This window comes from Staurois parvus, unplaced genomic scaffold (assembly GCF_062004578.1).
Source record: "Staurois parvus isolate SC_StPar_1 unplaced genomic scaffold, SC_StPar_1.0 ptg000010l, whole genome shotgun sequence".
NCBI lineage: Eukaryota > Metazoa > Chordata > Amphibia > Anura > Ranidae > Staurois > Staurois parvus.
This window is the reverse complement of record NW_028317806.1, coordinates 2399454-2419239: the sequence shown is the minus strand read 5'-3', so window position 1 is coordinate 2419239 and position 19786 is coordinate 2399454.

Sequence of the window (19786 nt, the reverse complement as noted above, 5' to 3'; positions counted from 1 at the left end):
ACACTGTGCTGTGATAATGTTCAGTGAAATCATTCTGTGGTCACTGGCTAAGGACTAGTCATACGTTTTCTACACAGGTTCACCACATGTGGTGAATGACAGCAATAGACAGCTGGGTATATCTGCTGAATGGCTGGTATTGCCTGATCGTTAGTCACCTAATAGCATCGATGACAGAGATCACATGACTAATGCCAAGGTACTTTTTGGGCCTGTGACTGAGCAGCAGAAGAATGCAGGAACAGTGCCGGATTGACAACTCATGGGGCCCCCGGGCAATAGGGGATCATGGGGCCCCTGTGTCCTTGCCCAAACTCAAAAAAGCCTATGAAAAAGGTACCAGGGGCATCTCATGGGGCCCCCTACTGACTCTGGGCCCTCGGGCAGCGCCCGGGTTTCCAAATGGTCAGTCCGCCCCTGTGCAGGAATAGGATTTTTCATGACATGGATAAACTTGACTAGACAAGCTTGAAAGCCTTGATCTATTTTTTTTCATGGGGCCATTTGGCATCAGTAGCTATCTGCAAACCTTCCCTCTTCATCCTCTTTCACTTAAAGCAAATCTAAACCCAAGAAATGAAATGTAAAATATTGCAGCTTACCAGGACCCTAATATGACTGTAAGTTAGGGACCTTAGATTGTACGCCCCTTGAGGGTTAGGGACTGATGTGAATGTACAATATATATGTAAAGCACTGCATAAATTGATGGCACTATATAAGTACCTGAAAGAAAGAAGAAAAAAAAGCATCATCGAAGCATCAAAAACACATTATTATTATACAGGATTTATATAGCGCCAACAGTTTGCTCAGCGCTTTACAATATAAAGGGAGACAATACAGCAACAATACAGTTCAATACAAGAGGGATAGGAGGGCCTGATCCTTGGAGCTTACAATCTAAGAGACATCAAAAAGCATGTTAAAGCGGTAGGTGCTCTAATGTGTGTTGAAGTAGAAGCAGGGCTTTTTTTTCAGTGGGAACATGGGGGAATGCAGTTCCAGCACCTCCAGCAGTGAATGTATATAATGGCAAAGAGTGCTGGGGTGTGCTGGCTGCTGGGGGAATATACTGTAGCTGGTGGGGGTCTATTGTTGCTGGGTAGGTTTATTGTTGCTGGTTGGGGGTCAATTGCTGGGAGGGATCTACTGTTGAGGGAGACATCTATTGTTGCTGGCTGCTGGAGGGTCTGTTGATGCTGGCTGCAAAGAGATCTGTTGTTGCTGCTGGGGGTCTATTTATGCAGGGGGGGCATTGTTGCTAGGGGGAAGAATATTGTTGTGTGGGGGATCTATTGTTAGTGAGGTAGTCTATTGTTTCTGGGGGGGTCTACTGTTGTTGGTATGGGGTCTATTGTTGCTCACTGCAGGGGAGTTACTTTACTGTCTTTCTTGTTATCATTAACAAATTCTGTGCAAATTGGTATTGTATTGTCTAAAAGGGACGGAACTGGGAGGTGGGTAGGAGATGGAACCAAGGCATGGTGCTCAGAGGTGGGTAGAGTGAAGAAATGAAGGGTCACTCAGAAGGTGGGAGTTCCTGCACCTATTCTCCAAGAAAAAAGCCCTGAGTAGATGCAAGTGTAAATGAGCCCTGTCGTGTGACAGAATCGTGCCAAAACACACTGTTAAAAATCGCATGAAGCTCACCGCCCAAAAAGGAGCAGGTAAAATTGCAGTAAAATGCATGATTCACATTTGGGTACCATTCATTTTTAATAGCGCCCCACAGTGCGATATTGTCATGTGACAGAATTGCGTGGAAATCGCTGCAAAACAGGTCTTTAAAAATTGCACAAAGCTCAAAGCTCATCGCCCAAAAAGGAGCAGGAGCTTTTTTTGGGTGACAAACGCTCATAGGGCAGACCATTGAGGTGAATGCACAATACACAGAAATGTGTGGGTGGGAGCGCTCATTCCTGCTACACGAGATCTGAACGGGGCCTTAGGGATTGCATTTTGACAGCAACACTGCAATTTTTCAGAAAGAAAAGTAAACTTAGCCCTTTGCTAGCTGAGGATGGCGGGTGATCCGGGCCGTACGTCTGCACAGTCCATAGTAATTATAGGTTTCCAGACAAGTGGGTTATGAATAGCATTAGCTGGACATGATCTGCTGCGTTTTCTGTTTATACTGTGGTATGGAACATCTGGATGGCCTGGCGCTTGTTTTCCAGTGGCGTCAAAACAAACTGCTCCAAACAAACCACGTCACTGTCTAAACATTGAAAATGATGGGTCATGGTCAGCTACAAACTACAAAACCCCTCCGAAACCAGGCCAAAAACTCCCAGCCTATCACATCATTTCTATTCATTCTAAAAAAATCAGTTCACACTGTTTGAAATGCAAGCTCAGGCTCTGAGTTTTCTTGGGGCTCTTTTACTCAAGTAACCAAGGGCAGTAAAAATAGGTGGTTGATCTGCGTTTTTACTTCACTGACCACCCACCTGCAAGAGGATATAGCAGCCGGAGGAGATTGTACAGATTTCGCAATTTCAGCACAATTTCTCAATACAAAATTCCTATTTCGGCTGCAAAACAAAATATTCAGGAGGTGGCGGAATCATCACCTGATTGTGTGAAAGCTACTGCTGTGTTAACCTCTGAAAGAAAAAAATCGATCCTCCATGGATTGCTTTTTAGAGGGTGGTAGAAACTAGTGTCCATGTTAAGATGCAAGTGGAATATAGGGAAATACTGCAAAACTGAAGGATATGGGCAGCACAGTGGCTAAATGGCTAGCGCTTCCACCTGGCAGTACTAGGGTTGTTGGTTCAAATCCCAACCGTGGCACCACCGGCCTGGAGTTTGCATGTTCTCCCTGTGACTTCATGGGTTTCCTCTGGATACTCCGGTTTCCTCCCACACTCCAAAGACATGCCTGTAGGCTAATTGGCTCCTGTCTAAATTGTCCCTAGTATGTGTATGTATGAATGTGAGTTAGGGACCTTAGATTGTACACCCCTTGAGGGTTAGGGACCGATGTGAATGTACAATATATATGTAAAGCACTGCGTAAATTGACAGCACTATATAATACCTGAAATAAATTAATAAATGACTGAAGCTTCTAAAAGCCAAATATACACTATCTGGCCACTTTGTTAGGTACACCTTACTAGTGCCAAGAAAATCTCCCCCACACCATTACACCACCACCAGCCTGAACCGTTGATACAAGGCAGGATAGATCCATGCTTTCATGTTCTTTACACCAAATTCTGACCCTACCATCTGAATGTCATAGCTGAACCATTCTGCCCATTCTCCTCTGACCTCAACAAGGCATTTACGTACACACAACTGCCACTCTCTGGACATTTTCTCTTTTTTTAGACCATTCTCTGTAAGCCCTAGAGATGTTTGTGCGTGAAAATCCCAGTAGATCAGCAGTTTTTGAAATACTCAGACCAGCCTGTCAGGCATAAGCAACCATCCCATGTTCAAAGTCATTTAAATCCCCTTTCTTCCCCATTCTGATGCTCGGTTTCAACTTCAGCAAGTCATCTTCACCACGTCTAGATGCCTAAATGTATTGAGTTGCTGCCATATGATTGGCTGATTAGCAATTTGTGTTACCAAGCAGTTGAAGAAATGTACCTAATAACTTGGCCAGCGAGTGTATACATACTGTATATGGGAGTTACTGTACCTGGGTTCGTATTTCTGTCCATCCAGTTCTGAGATTTACACAGCTCTGTCACATAGCACAGCCCTGTCTGGCAGAGTAGGTGACTTGATTTTTCTCTTCTGCAGTTAACAATTACAGGTCTTGTCCCTCCTCCTGCCTGTGATTGGACAGTCAAAAGTATGCAGCAGATTGGTGGGCGCATCTCTCTGTCACTCTGTTCTCTCCTATCAGCCTGTTTCTTATGAACACTGCAGTACAACTGTTTGGCTCCTTGAGCTGCTTCTCCTTCACCCAGTCTGAGGTCTGCTGTACAGGGGACATATGTTTTACCGCATACTGCGTTTACCGCATGGCAAAACACCTGTCACTGCAGGGACACACAGGAAACAGTTGTGTCACATTCACACTGCAACGTAGCCTAGTGCTGCCTTGTAGTGTGCTGCGGTAAATGCAGACATATAGAAACATACAAAAGAGACGGCAGAAAAAGGCTGAGTGGTCCATTGAGCCTGCCTGTTTTTGTGGGGTCTTTTTTTTGGGGGGGGTGTTTAACTTTTTGTCTGAGTATAGATCTATGCTTGTCCCACACATGTTTGAAGCTATTTCCTGTTGACTGGCTCACTACCTCTTGTTCTATCTCTCCAATCTAAGCATTGATAGTGTGATCTCTGTAACTTAAAGTTGTGATGACTTCAACCACAGTTGGATACCACAGTCAGTGACTCAATCCAGAAGACATCTTGTAGATCTTGTGAAGTTTATTCCATAAACGGAGAGAATCTTACAACAATGAACATTCGATAGGTCAAAAGATCATAATGTGTCCAGCTAGAGCTGCAATGCATTTCTGGGAAAGGGGGAGGGCTATCTATACAGCATTAACCAAACCAAAGGAAATGGAGGGGCAGAAACAAAATATAGAAACACTTAAAGGCATATGACAGTCAATATGACAGTCATGTGAAACATGACACCTCTGTTGGAAGTTTACTCCAAGCATCAACTACTCTTTCAGTAAAATAATACTTTCTGAGATTAGTTTTGAACTTTCCTCCAGTTAGTAAAGGCAGTGGTTCATTTAGGTATGTGCTCCCCTAAGCAACACAAAAATCAGCGCCCCCCCGCAGAGAGAGCCTGCCATTGACCAACAACACCCCTGCCTCCCACCCAAGAGAGCCTTCCACTACCACTGCCCCCTATACACCAGCCACCATCCCCCATGGCGAGAGAGCGAGAAAGACACTCACCTTCATAGCTCCGGACATTCCCATGAATGAGAGTCGGGCTGTGCATATACCGTCATGAAACCCACAGCCTCTATCGGAACCCACCAGGTCCCCATGCCGCGTGTGTCCCTTCTTCTGTCCCTTTTTTGAGGGGCAGTGCTGCCCCCCCTGAAAAATAATGCCCTAGGGAAATGCCTTGTGGTAAATACACCCCTAAGTAAAGGTCATGTCCCTGTGTTCTTGATTTTGGTTTCATGTTGAAAATACTGCCCTCCTGAATAGGATTGCCACCTCTTCCCTTTAAACCCGAACACATTCATTACACAGGTTCTGAGGCTAACTTGATGCAGATAAGGCACTAAGTGAGTTTAATTACCACCTTAATTAGCCCCAGAACCTGTATAATTAATATGTGTTTCGGGTTATGAGGTGGCAACCTTACTAACTAGCCTGGTGCTGTATTTCAGGCCCCTCTATACATCTGATGTTTAAAAGAAAGAACCTCGTTACCAACCCTACTTGACTGTTATCAGTTTCATATGTGTAATAAAGGACAAAGATACTTTGAGTATAAAAAAGACTGTGTTTCCCCTTTAGGTATCAATATAAAAAAAAGACTGTTTCCCCTTTAAGTATGAGTATAAAAAAGACTGTGTTTCCCCTTTAGGTATGAGTATAAAAAAAGACAGTGTTTCCCCTTTAGGTATGAGTATAAAAAAAGACAGTGTTTCCCCTTTAGGTATGAGTATAAAAAAAAGACTGTGTTTCCCCTTTAAGTATGAGTATAAAAAAGACTGTGTTTCCCCTTTAAGTATGAGTATAAAAAAAGACAGTGTTTCCCCTTTAGGTATGAGTATAAAAAAAGACAGTGTTTCCCCTTTAGGTATGAGTATAAAAAAAGACAGTGTTTCCCCTTTAGGTATGAGTATAAAAAAAAGACCGTGTTTCCCCTTTAGGTATGAGTATAAAAAAAAGACTGTGTTTCCCCTTTAAGTATGAGTATAAAAAAGACTGTGTTTCCCCTTTAAGTATGAGTATAAAAAAGACAGTGTTTCCCCTTTAAGTATGAGTATAAAAAAGACAGTGTTTCCCCTTTAAGTATGAGTATAAAAAAAGACAGTGTTTCCCCTTTAAGTATGAGTATAAAAAAAGACAGTGTTTCCCCTTTAAGTATGAGTATAAAAAAGACAGTGTTTCCCCTTTACGTAGGAGTATAAAAGAGACTGCGTTTCCCTTTTAAGTATGAGAATAAAAAAAGACTGTTTCCCCTTTAAGTACAAAGTGAAACAGTTGACGTTTCCTTGTGTTTCTACATTCTTTCTTTTTTTTGTTGAAACTCTGTAAGTAATGCATAAAAGCTGTTTCATGGCTGATTTTGAAACTTGTTTCACTGTGTCATCTTTCAACTGGTTCTCCGACAATGGAGGCATTGTACTGTGAAAAAGGAAATTAATTCAAATCAGATCACTTCCTACAAAGAGAATTCTGGGGCTGCCATGTCCTTTCAGTCCCCTCCCCTCCCCCTCTTTCTTGGCTTCTTTAATGGCTGTAGCACACCTGAGATGCAATACTCTATCTTACTGTATCATGTCCCCACCCTGATTCCCCTCCTAGTATGTCAGCCTGGAAATGGTGCCAAATTCTGCAAGACTTGGCTGCACATAGTGAATTGTTTTAAAGGGAAAGTTTTGTGGATTTGGATATCTTGAATTACATTTGCAGTGCTTTATCTTTGAGGTGTTTTATTACAAAAACTGCATTTCAGTTCACTTGTTGAAAATACATGTTCATGTGATTTGTTCATGTGAGAAAAAAAACACATTGTTATTAAGCTATTTCCTGTGCTGGTCGTATGCTTTTCATGGATTTAAAAAGGATATTGCTGCAATTAGCCACTAGGCGGCGAGAAGTATTATATGCAGTTTCTATAATATTTAACCACGTGCCCTCCTGAGGATTCCCCCCTCCCTCCTGACCAGGCCATATTTTGCGTTACGGCTCTGCGTAACTTTGACTGACAATTGCGCAGTCATGCAATGCTGCACCCAAATGAAATTTACGTCCTTTTTTTCCCACAAATAGAGCTTTCTTTTGATGGCATTTGACCGCCTGTGCATTTTTTATTTTTTATGCTATAAACAAAAAAGACCAACAATTTTGAGAAAAAAAAACTATATTTTTGACTATTTGCTATTAAACATGTCCAATAAAAAAAATTTCAAAATCCAATTTTGTCATAAATTTAGGGCAAAATATATTCTGCTACATGTCTTTGCTAAAAAAAAACCTCTCAATACATGTAAATTAATTGGTTTACGTGAAAGTTATAGCGTTTACAAATGGAAGTATATATACTGGATTTTTTTTTCTTTTTTCTACTAGTAATGGCAGTGATCAGCGACTTATAGTGGGACTGCGGCAGACATTCTGACACTGGGGGGAACTGACTTGGTGTCACCGACATCCCCAGTGACACCAATACAGTGATCAGTGCTAATAAAAAGCACTAACACTGTACTAATGGCACTGGGTAAGGGGTTAACATCTGGGGTCATCAAAGGGTTAACTGTGTGTTGTGTATGTTTTACTACGTGGGCTGTGTCTGTGCTTTCCACTGTGAGCACACTGCTTTGTCCTTGGTGAGTGGAGTCAGTAATCTTTAGAAATTGATAACGGATGCCCCATTCCCTTTTCTATAAAAGATGGGGGGGGGGGGGGGGTAGCCATATTGTCCGAGTGAGATGTTAGGGAGAGCTGGCAATTCTGTGTTGGACAAGATACTGTTTTTATTTTTTTAATTGTGAAATTGGCAAATGTCTCCCATGGCATTGCCTGTCTTTTGTTTGACAATAGTTGTCTGATTAGTCCTACAAATGGGCAGAATGAAATACCAAGCATCTCAAAATGATCTCAAAGGGCTCATTCCCACCATGCCATGTATAGACCAATAAAGGTTCAACACGAAGGCAGAATGAAAGCAATTGTTTTCTATGTGTCCTGTTCACCATACATGTGTCCACATTTTTACAGAGCACAGCTCACCCGTGTTAGCAGAGAAGCAGCAGATAAACACATGTGGACTGTGCACTGTTCTGCGGGCTATATACAGAATCTCTAACAGCATGGTAAAGGGTATATGAGAATGTAATTATTGGTTTCAGGACAACTTAAATTTTTTGTGACTTTTTAAATGCTTGATCTTCAATGATTCTGGTGTTCTATTCATTGTAGAGATTTGCAGATTAGTAGGGGCAGGGTTCAATTTCTACTACATATGTGCAATGTACATTAAAAAGTTGGAAGGCTCTGGATGGGGCTGGGTGTCATTGCGGGGAGAGGGGGGGCTGGGTGTCACTGTAAGGAGGGGGGGGCGGGTTATGGAGTGCATAAAGCCAGGCATACATGCAATTAATTTTGATCCATGTATATGGATAGTGGTTGTACAGAAGTCGATCTACCTGTACAACCAGCCTGTCAGAGATATGCCGTTCAATCAGCACCACCGGCTATAGCCTGCGACACTGATCAGTGTATTCTGATGGTGGGGAAGTCTCCCTGCTGTCAGAACACAACAGTTCAGCGGGAGTGACCCAATTCTCCCATCCAAATATTCAAGGTGGATAAGGGAATCGGGCCAGTTTATTATTATTATTATTTCAGGTACTTATATAGCGCCGTCAATTTACACAGCGCTTTACATATATATTGTACATTCACATCAGTCCCTAACCCTCAAGGGGTGTACAGTCTAAGGTCCCTAACTCACATTCATATATACACATACTAGGGCCAATTTAGACAGGAGCCAATTAACCTACCAGCATGTCTTTGGAGTGTGGAAGGAAACCGGTGTACCTGGAGGAAACCCACGCAGGCACAGGGAGAACATGCAAACTCCAGGCAGGTGGTGCCGTGGTTGGGATTCGAACCAACGACCCTAGTACTGCCAGGCAGAAGTGCTAACCATTTAGCCACTGTGCTGCCCAATTATTTCTTTTAACTCACTGGCTGAACAAAAAAAACAGAATCAACTCTTTAGGGGAGTCTGTAGCAGACTTGGTGGCCCTGTAAGGGATAAGTTTTCTATAGAGGTCTGGGGACAGGGTGGGACACTTTTGGAGGTTGGGGTCACTATGGGGGGCTAATGAAGATGGAGAGATATGGAATTGTTTGTAGTCATTATCAGGAAAGCAGTCTAAGGTGACAACCATGGCTCCCTCCATAGATAAAATGAAGGGGTGTTCTGTTACTCCTTTAGCAATTACCTAAGCAGCCCACAGATTATTCAGATTGTTCTGTCTGCGGAAGCCTTCCCTGCTTGCAGAACACAATGATCTCTGCTGGCGATTATAGCCACTGATAGTGATTGTATGAAAAAAACTGACAGGCTGGTTGCACTGAAGTTGTAATGAAGTACAACCAGCTTGCCCATACATGGATCCAATCCGGGCCAGTCCCTGGTGAACCTGCTGAGATTTGATCCATATATAGTCGGCTGAAATCAGAGCATGCATTCCAACAAGACAGTGATTACATTATTCATACATTATGAGCCTGGATGTCTGATTGGTAGTGTACAAACAACATGTAATTACTGTTTTGTTGGAAGCCATGCTATGACATAAGGATTATTAAAGGTGTAACAAAATACATTATAGTATTTAAAGTGATAAGCACTTTCAGCAGCTGATGTAATTGAGTGTGCAGATTCTTTTAATCCTTGCCCTTTTTCCAGTTTAAAGCAGAACTTCACCCATAACAACTTGATAAAAAATAATTTAGCAAGGATCATACATTCCACATTAAACCCATGCTATATACTCATGTTAAGATCTATCAGTTAATAAATATTATCACTTAACCAAAAAATGTGATAAATGATTATGAATATTAACCCTTTGCCTACCGGGCAGTTTTATCCCCTTCCTGCCCATGCCAATTTTCAGCTTTCAGCGCTCTCACACTGTGAATGGCAATTTCACAGTCATGCAACACTGTACCCATATGAAATTTTTATCATTTTTTTTTATACAAATAGAGCTTTCTTTTGGTGTTATTTAATCACCACCAAAAATTAAAAAAAAAAAAGTTTTTCTTTGTTTCTATTATAAGAGTTTACAAACAGGTCATTTTTCTCCTTCGTTGAAGTGCGTTGATGAGTCTGCACTGATAGGCAGCACTGATAGGCACTGATGAGGTGGCACTGATAGGCAGCACCGATGGCCACTGATAGGCTGTACTGATGAGGTGACAATGATGAGACGGCACTGATGGGCATTGATGAGGAGGCCTTGATGAGGCAGAACTGATGGCCACTGATAGGCTTCACGGATGAGGTGACACTGATGAGACGACAATGATGGGCATTGATGAGGAGGCCTTGATGAGGCAGCACTAATGGGCACTGATAGGCGGCAATGGTGGGCACTTATAGGCGGCACTGAAGGCACTGACTGGCAGTACTGATTGGCAGCACTGACTGACAGCACTGATTGGTGGCACTGACAGGCACAGATTGGCATCACTGCTGGGCACTGATGGACAGCACTGTTGGGCATTAATGGGCACTTTTGGGGCTGCACTGGTAATCAGTGCCCTGATTGTCAGTGTAGATGAATCCTTTCACAGTTGCCGGTTATCAGCAGTACTTTCCCCCTGCTGTGACAGCATGAAGAAAGTTCTGCCGATAACTGGTAAGCGTATTTATATGGTGATCAGCTGTGATTGGACACAGCTGATCATGTGGTAAAAGACTGTTGTGATTGGCCTTGTACTGTGCCATGTGATCAGCTGTATCCAATGGACACACCGATCACAGAGAGTGCTGGGTGCATGCCGCTGGAGACGCGCAAGGGGTATGTTCTGGGAGGACATCATATGACACCCTCCCAGAACTGGACAACCAAGCTGTAGCTATCATTCGGCTATAGCGTGGTGAAGAAGTGGTTAATAATAACTAATAAACACGACTGGCCACCACTTTAAAAAGATTTTAAACCCCTACAGCTAAATAAATACAAATATCAAGCATTACCTGGTAGCAAAAAATGATGACAACCACAACATCAATAAGTCCATATCCACTCGTTTCTTTTCATAAATGAATCCAAGTGCAAAGCTAGTGCAGCCTCTTATTGTAACGTGCAATATCATCTGTGCTGTGTTCCCTGCCAGAGCCCTGAGCAGCAGTAAATCTATAGGCTGTCAGCAGATCAACATTTTCAACATAGTGCCTACAAATAGAGAGCAACTGAGCATGTGCAGAGCAGGGTGAGGCAGTGTATTTTAAAAAGTATATGCACTTATTTTTAATGTTTTATACCTGCAAAAGGTTGCCAGCCTGAAGTGATCTAGCTGAACTTAATTTTCTGACCAAGTTGGTGCCATGACTATAGCCCCAGGTTCCGTTTCAGGGTGGCTCCATTATTTTGCATCTCTTTATTAAGCCACTCTGACATGCAGGTACTAGATCTGTGTCTTCCTACACTGTGTGCATTAACAGAAAGACAGCCTAGGATGGCAAAACTGTTCCTTCCTCCTCCACCCTCCCTTCTCCAAGCTAACATACAAAAGTTCAGGGAAGCAGTACAGAGAGGTCAGAGCCAAAAGCATTAAAAGTTGTAAACAGCAAGTGCTTGGGTAAAAATGTCAACTAATAGTTTATTATGGAATGTTTTTTTTATTGTGCTCAATGTGTTAAACTCCTGGGTATTTAATACCACTTTATAGCAGTATTAAACCCAAAGGCAAACATTTATTGTATTGCAGTTTACTAATTCTTAGATGCAATTGCTGCATTGGTTTTCTTTTTAGGCTTTCTTTCTTTTATTTTCACATGGTGATCCAACCAGTAAGTCTGTTGTTTTTCAGAAGAACAAGCTCTCTGGAAAAATGTGTCAGTTCCAGAGATGACACAAACCGCTAACAGTTGTGCTTACAATGATCAGCTTTTATTGATTTACTGTATGGAAAACCTTTATCCCAAAAGGAAAAAGTTGTTTGCTGTAACTGCTTATTCAATGTTAGCTGGAGTCCAGTTTCAGTTTGTTAGTGTATTTAAATCTGCTAGTACATTTAAAGCAGTAGTAAACCACGGCCTTTAAAAAAAACCAAAAAAAAACCTGCAAGACAATGGCATAATATGCTAGTATGCATCACATAATGAAAGGCTTACCTTAGAACAAAGCCCTCCAGCAGCGTGCTGTCACCGCTGACAGGGCTTCCATAATCACCTAGTCTTCCTTTCGGGTTTGCATGCTCCGGCCGTCTGATTGGCTGAGCTGTGATGATGTTTCCCTTCCCATCTCTTCAGAGTGCATGTGTCTGTGATGTCACCAGCTGCACGTAGTGTGAATATCTCCTAGTAGAAGTTTAGGACGTATTCACTGTACCTACAGGTAAGCCTTATTATAAGTTAAATAAAAGACTTTGCTTCCCTCCCCCCAGACTGACAATGCGCCTGTTCAAATCTACCCTCTGTGCTCCATCTTCATCTTGAATGGTGTCTGTATAATACAGGAGGTGTGTTACTGGCCAGATCACCAGATGAAAACAGATGAGGGAAAAAGCTTAAGAAAAGAAAGCTAATGCACCCACCATATCCGAGAATTGGTTCTTTGCAATATAATACCTTCTGGCTCTATCCTTCATTCTTTAACTCATATCTTCAATCTCTTCCTTTCTACTGGCATCTTCCCCAACTCACTAAAACATGCGCTAGTCACCCCCATACTTAAAAAAGCCTCACTGGACCCCGCCAATCTTGGCAACCTAAGACTCATCTCCTTTCTCCCTTTTGCCTTCAAACTCCTTGAACGATTAGTCTACAACCGGCTGAGCTACCACCTTATTGAGGATAACCTTCTTGACCCCCTTCAGTCTGGATTTCGCCCACAACACTTCACAGAAACTGATCTCCTAAAACTCCCAAACGACTTTCTAACTGCTAAAACCAATGGTCACTATTCCGTACTCTTGCTCTTGGACCTCTCCGCTGCCTTTGACACAGTTGACCATCCCTTCCTCCTCAAAAAACTCTATTTACTTGGTCTCCGTGACTGTACTCTTCATTGGTTTGAATCTTACCTTTCTCATTGCACCTTCAGTGTCACTTACAACTCTACTTCCGCCTCTCCTACTCCTCTTACTGTTGGGGTCCCCCAAGGTTCTGTCCTTGGACATCTCCTGTTCTCGATCTACACTTCTTCCTTGGGTCAGCCGATAGTATCCCATGGTTTCCAATACCATTTCTATGCTGATGAGACACAAACCCACCTCTCTACTCCTAAGCTCACCCCATGAGTTTCCTCGCATATCACCGATTTACTAAAGACATATCAGACTGGATGTCACTCCACTTCCTAAAACTCAATCTATCCAAAACTGAGCTCATAATATTTCCTCCCCCACGTGCCTCTTCCCCTGATTTCTCGGTCAGGATGAATAGTACCACTATCAACCCATCCCCGCATGCAAGGGTGCTAGGGGTGACCCTGGATTCTGAACTATCCTTTCAGGCCCACATCCAATCCCTGTCCAAATCATGCCGCCTCAACCTCCACAACATCTCCAGAATACGCCCCTTTTTAACCAATGATACCACAAAGCTTCTATTTCACTCCCTGGTTATCTCTCGCCTCGACTACTGCCACTCCCTCCTCATTGGCTTACCTTTACATAGGCTATCCCCCCTCCAGTCCATCATGAATGCTGCTGCCAGACTCATCCATCTTACCAACCGTTCAGTGTCTGCTACCCTTCTCTGCCAATCCCTCCACTGTCTTCCACTTTCCCAGCGAATAAAATTCAAAATACTAACAACTTACAAAGCCATCCACAACTCTGCCTCCAGCTACATCACCAACCTGGTCTCAAAATATCAACCAAACCGCTCTTTTCGATCCTCCCAAGACCTTCTGCTCTCTAGTTCCTGTGTCACCTCCTCCCATGCTAACCTCCAGGACTTCTCTCGAGCTTCAACCATCCTATGGAATTCTCTACCCCAATCTGTCTGGCTGTCTCCTAATCTATCCAATTTTAGACGATCCCTGAAAACCTCTCTCTTTAAAGAAGTCTATCCTGCTTCTACCTAGTAAACACCATTTATTTCCTCTATCAGCTCATCCCCCACAGCAATTACCTTTTGTATCACTCAGCCCTTCCTCCTAGATTGTAAGCTCTAACGAGCAGGGCCCTCTGTTTCCTCTTGTACCTAATTGTATTGTAACTGTAATGCCTACCTGCATTTTGTATAGTGCTGTGCAAACTGTTGGCGCTATATAAATCCTGTATAATAATAATAATAATTATACATTTTTGGTTTTGGACATCATACAGCTTTAAGCTGCAATATACTTCATTTATAGGTATGAGTATAGAACACACTTTATTACCATTCCCCGAGTATACAAACACAGAGCCACATTCATAATCACCTCCATCAGCTCTTTCAGATGCAAGCTTCCCTTCTCTAAGGCTTGGTTCACACCTATGCAGTTTGCGTTTGATCTATTTCTGCATTGCTGTGTTTTTTTCCACTTTTTTTATACGTTATAGTGTTTTTTAAAAAAAAAATGTCTTGTTGCTAGACAGATTAAAAACGCAAAATGCATCAAAAACGCATCAGAAACATGGCAAAATCGCATTTAAAAAATGCAGCAATTCCTTGTCTTGTAGCGAGCTTGGATCATTTACTCTTCCTCTACCTTCCTGGCATGGAAGCTCCATGGAGTTTAGAACCCCCGAGCGTGGCGTTTGTTCTCATCCTATTGGCCTGGTTCTATTTTTCTTCCCTTTCTTTTAATTTGGTTTAGGTCGATTGCCTACACGGTCCCCACATCCCTTTCCCACCCCCTCCCTCTTTTCTCTCACTACTCTTTTTCTGTTTATTCCTCTGTTTCTCCAATAAGGAAAATGTGTATACTACTCTTACCTTTGTACTCTATGTTATGAGTACGCTCTGTTTGGTTCCCAACTACCGTACATATGCCCATATGCATATTTGATTTGGATTTATATGTAACTGCATTTTTGTCCTTGAAAATGCTCAAATGTTTTGTAGCCCTTTGCCCTCATGGGCGGCTTTCGTATTGTCGGTATTTGTGCTTATCTTTTTCCTCGAATAAAAGATATCTTTAACTATAAAAAATGCAAGAAAAACGCACTACATGCTTTTCTGCAGCGTTTCCATTGAAGTCTTTAGAACCAAAAACGCAACTTTTTGTGTTAAAAAAAGTCCCTGACCCTTTCCAAAAAACACACTGGGTGAAAATGCTGAGATGTGAACGTGCCCCATAGGAAATCATGTTAAATGGACTGTAGTGCGTTTCTGCAAACTGCTGCGGAAAACGCTTAGGTGTGAACCTATATTGTAAAGTGCTGAGCAAACTGTATAATAATAACCTAGGATAAAACACACTGCTTAAGCAGATGGTTATGATATGCAAATGTTGACTTTTTTGTCCAAAGTCAACAGCTAAGGGCTCACCTGCATTTTTAACCTGCTGACATATGGATAGAGCTGTGACACATGGCTGTCATAGGAAAGCAGATGTGGATTTAGTATATGAACTAATACTGACAGCCCAGCTTCGCCTTGTCCCTGCTGTGGGAGAGGCGGGGTGACACCTAACGTGGGAATAGCTGGCTGTCTGGGGACTGGAGAAGAGTTCTTCATTACTGATCCTGCATTGGTGAGATGTTTAGAAGATGAATAATAAGTCATATTTGGCAGCTGTTTGTGTAAACATTGGTAAAGGAATGGGATATTTTAATGCAGGGCGGGCACGAAAAACAAACAAACTTTGACATTCCAGTTTATGAGATCATTTGATTGGCCAGAGCAGCCCTGCCAACTTTACAAACTGGAATTCAACTGTTTATAGATCATATAAAACAAGCTGAGCGTTTTGTTCAGAGTTCTACTTTAAAGTGGATTTAGTGTCATATATCCTTTTCATGTTTATTTCATGCTCAGTGTAAACACTGCCAGGTATTGATTGCCTCTCACAGAGATCACAGTGCTCCCTCTGACCATGTCTTCATCTGCTTTTCTCTCCGGAAGGATGGCACCATCTTTTTTCAGCCATCATTCAAGTTCAGGATCTGTTTCCCGGTCTGAGATGCCGGCTAGGAGATCATGTAAATATCTGCATCTGTGTAGTACATGGTTGTGTTCACAAATGCCTGGCACAGATCTGCACCCTCTTTCATTGTCACTTACTGCAAAAGTTACAATGAACAGTCTGATCACTGGGGGGGGGGGGCAAAAGAATTATTATCTCATGCCTGTGGCAGACTGATGCCATCCAATCAGATAAAACGAGTGCTGGAGAAACATATAAAAAGGAGTGATGATGCCATCATCTCAGCAATTATCCCAGTCACTGGACTGAAACTCAGGGATGGCTTTTTAATGGGGGTTTACTGAAAAAGTTATATTGTGGCATGTCAGGAATTTATTTATGCAGACTTGTAATGTTCAGACTGAAAGGTTCACTTTAAAAGTAAATGAAGTCTGACTCTTGTGTCTGCATAGTGGTATATCCTAACCCAATCACTAAAACATCATATAAGTCTTAATATTTTTTATGTCATTTTAAAAGTTGTTTTCGCTCATTTTAAATTGACAGATTTCATTAAACAAAAAAATTCCTGGTGATCTTACCATGAGGTTCCTTGTTCAGGCATATCCTGTTACAGGGTGACAACTATCTCCCACTATTGTGCTCGTGTTGTCACCCTATCACATGCCAGAATTAACGCATCGCACAAATGTACATAGACCCTTACCTATTTTTCTTAAAGTGGTTGTAAAGGCTGAAGGTTTTTTATCTTCATGCATTCTATACATGAAGGTTAAAAAAAATAAATAAAAAAAAACAAACATTCTGTGTGCTGCTCCCCTTACAGCCCCCAATACTCACCTGAGCCCAATCTCGATCCAGCAATGTGCACAGGAGCATCGGCTTTCCAGAGACTCCTTCTCCTCATTGGCTTAGACAGCGGCGGAAGCCATTGGCTCCCACTGCTGTCAATCACACTCAGTGAGCCAATGAGGAGAGCGCTATCTATGGACATATAGAGCACGGCTTAGGAGTGAGCATGCACCAGTGTCCCCATAGTAGGTGACTTGCTACTGGGCGCACTGGTCAAGGAGGAGGGGCCAGAAGCACAAGTGGGGGACCCAAGAAGAAAAGGATCAGGGCTGTTCTGTGCAAAAATACTGCACAGAGCTGGTATGTGTGTTTTTTTTAATCTTTATTTCCACTTTAAGTGAAAAAAGGGGAAATCTAGGGTGAATATTGTGTAAATCGTGGGTAAAAACATTGATACATAGATCCTCATTTACATGGGTCCTGGCACTCAATACTGGGTGAATAAGGCCTTTTTTTGCACTTGTACCTGCCCCTAGCTGCATACAGGCAGCATACAGAGGTGAATGCAGTCACAGCGGCTGCACGGACCAAGTCCCCTCAGAATCTGACAGGCCTGCAGGAGCAATACGAGTTTGAGGTTGTGGACCTGTTCCTGCAAAAAACAAAGGCCTCATTCATGCAGTATGGGTGCCAGTGTCTGCGTGGATGAGGCTTTAACCACTTCCTGTCCGGACACTTTTACCCCCTTCCTGTCCAGGGCAATTTTCAGCTTTCAGCGCTATCACACTTTGAATGACAATTGCGCGGTCATGCAATACTGTACCCATATGAATTTTTTACCATTTTTTTGAGACAGATAAAGCTTTATTTTGGTGGTATTTATTCACCGCTGGGATTTTTATTTTTTTTACTATGTAAATGAAAAAGTCCAAAAATTTTGAAAAAAAGTGTTTTTTTTAATAAAATTTTGCAAATAAATAATATTTCATCCTAAATCTTGGCCAAAATTGATTCCGTTATTTTTTTAGTAAAAAAAAAATCCAAATTAGTTTATAACCAAACATTATAATTTTTAAACATTTTTTTTTACATTTTTATTTTATTTTTTTTAATATTAATTATTTTTATTTTTTATTTTTACATACTGTCACCCTAGCAGTACAGTGTCACCATGGTGACACTGTACTACTTGTGGGGGGTGATGAAGATTTTTTTTTTTTTTTTTTTACACTGATTGCTTTTACACCCATATAGGATGTAAAAGCAATCATTTCTCTTTCTCTCTGTCTGCATTCTTGCAGTCATTGAGAAATACTGAGTGAGCTGTGATTGGTCACAGCTTGTCACATGGTACAAGGCTGTTGTGAATAGCCTTGTACCATGTGACCTCTGTGATCATTCACAGATTTCACACGTAGTAAGCAATGATGTCGCAAGTGACATCTTGCTCACTACTTTGCATGTGATCACTGATTCGCCAATCAGTGATCACATGACCGGGACCTCGTACAGAGGTTCCGTCCGACGATCGGTGTTTCACTGTGTCCGGAGGACACAGCGGACACCGGATCGCGGTGGTGCGCGCTCCTAGGGAGCGCGCACAGCTAGAGAAGGCGGGTGCCGTTTAGGAACGGCAACCCGACCTTGGACTGCCACCGCCCTGCCGTTTATAAACAGCAGGCGGACGGCAAGAGGTTAAATGACATCTAGGTAGGATTTAGATTTGCTTTTAGACAAGGGTGACAAACTCCACTTCATCACAGGCTGTATCAGCATTATGGTTGCCCTCAATTGCCGGTTGTATCTGTAAGGCTAGATGTCCAGATCACCCCACCCCCCATTACATCAGATGTTAAGAATTCCCCTAACATCACCATGCACCCTCTTTGGGGGCAGAGCTGGAAAGCAGAAAGTGCAGGGTCTGGAGGAGGACCAGAGGAGGAGTGGAGTCAGTTACCAGAGTCTGCTGAATGCTGAGACCAGGGGAGGCAAAGGTGAGGGGGAGCTGCAGCTGCACTGAGAGGTGCAGGATTTGGAAGAGGAGTTCTATTCTCTTCTCTGCTGCCGACTGCTGAGAAAAAGTGTGGGGGGGGGGGGGGTGGAGACAAGGGGGACCTGTAGGAGGGTTGTGTAAGGGCCACAGGAAATGTCCTGGAGGGCCAGATTCGACCTGTGGACCTTGCGTTTGACACCTGTGCTTTAAGAGGTTCTTTTCTCATGCCTATTTGAGTTTAGGTAATTGCCATTACATACAGCATTATTATTATTATTATACAGGATTTATATAGTGCCAACAGTTTGCGCAGCGCTGTACAAAATGAAGGTAGACATTACAGTTACAATACAATTTAGTAGAAGAGGAAACAGAGGGCCCTGCTCATTATAGCATTAGGCTAGGTTCACACCTATGCAGGTTGCGTTTTGCGTTGCATTTTGTGTTTTTGCACCTGCGTTTTTTTTTCATTTTTTTTTTATTTTCTGTTGCTAGGTAGATTTAAAAGCATCAATAACGCGACAAAAACGCATCATAAATGCATCAAAAACGCAATACATGCTTTTCTGCAGCATTTCCATTGAAGTCTATAAAACCAAAAAGGCAACTTTTTGCGTTCATAAAAGTACCTGACCCTTTCCAAAAAAACGCATCGGGTAAAAATGCACAGATGTGAACCTGTCCTATAGGAAATCATGTTACATGGACTGCACTGAGTTTCTGCAAAACGCTTAGGTGTGAACCTAGGGTAAGACTGATGCATGGTTGGGATCATTTGCATCATGCAACAGTTTGATCTGTGCTGCAACTTTTATCACTTCACTCATACATCAAGTGCTGCATATTGCACGCTCAACCGCCAGCAGTCTTTCCATAAAGGTCAGTAAAGTTCAGAAAGGTTTAAAGCGCATTCCTGACACCCTCTTGAAGCCTTTCTCAAGAAAGACAGCACACCTCCCATGATTGTGTCTCAGCTGCAGCTTTTCCTGGAGGAAACTATGTGCTCTCAGCAATGCTGACTCTAGCAGGAAGTGAGAGGCAATGGAAAAAAAAA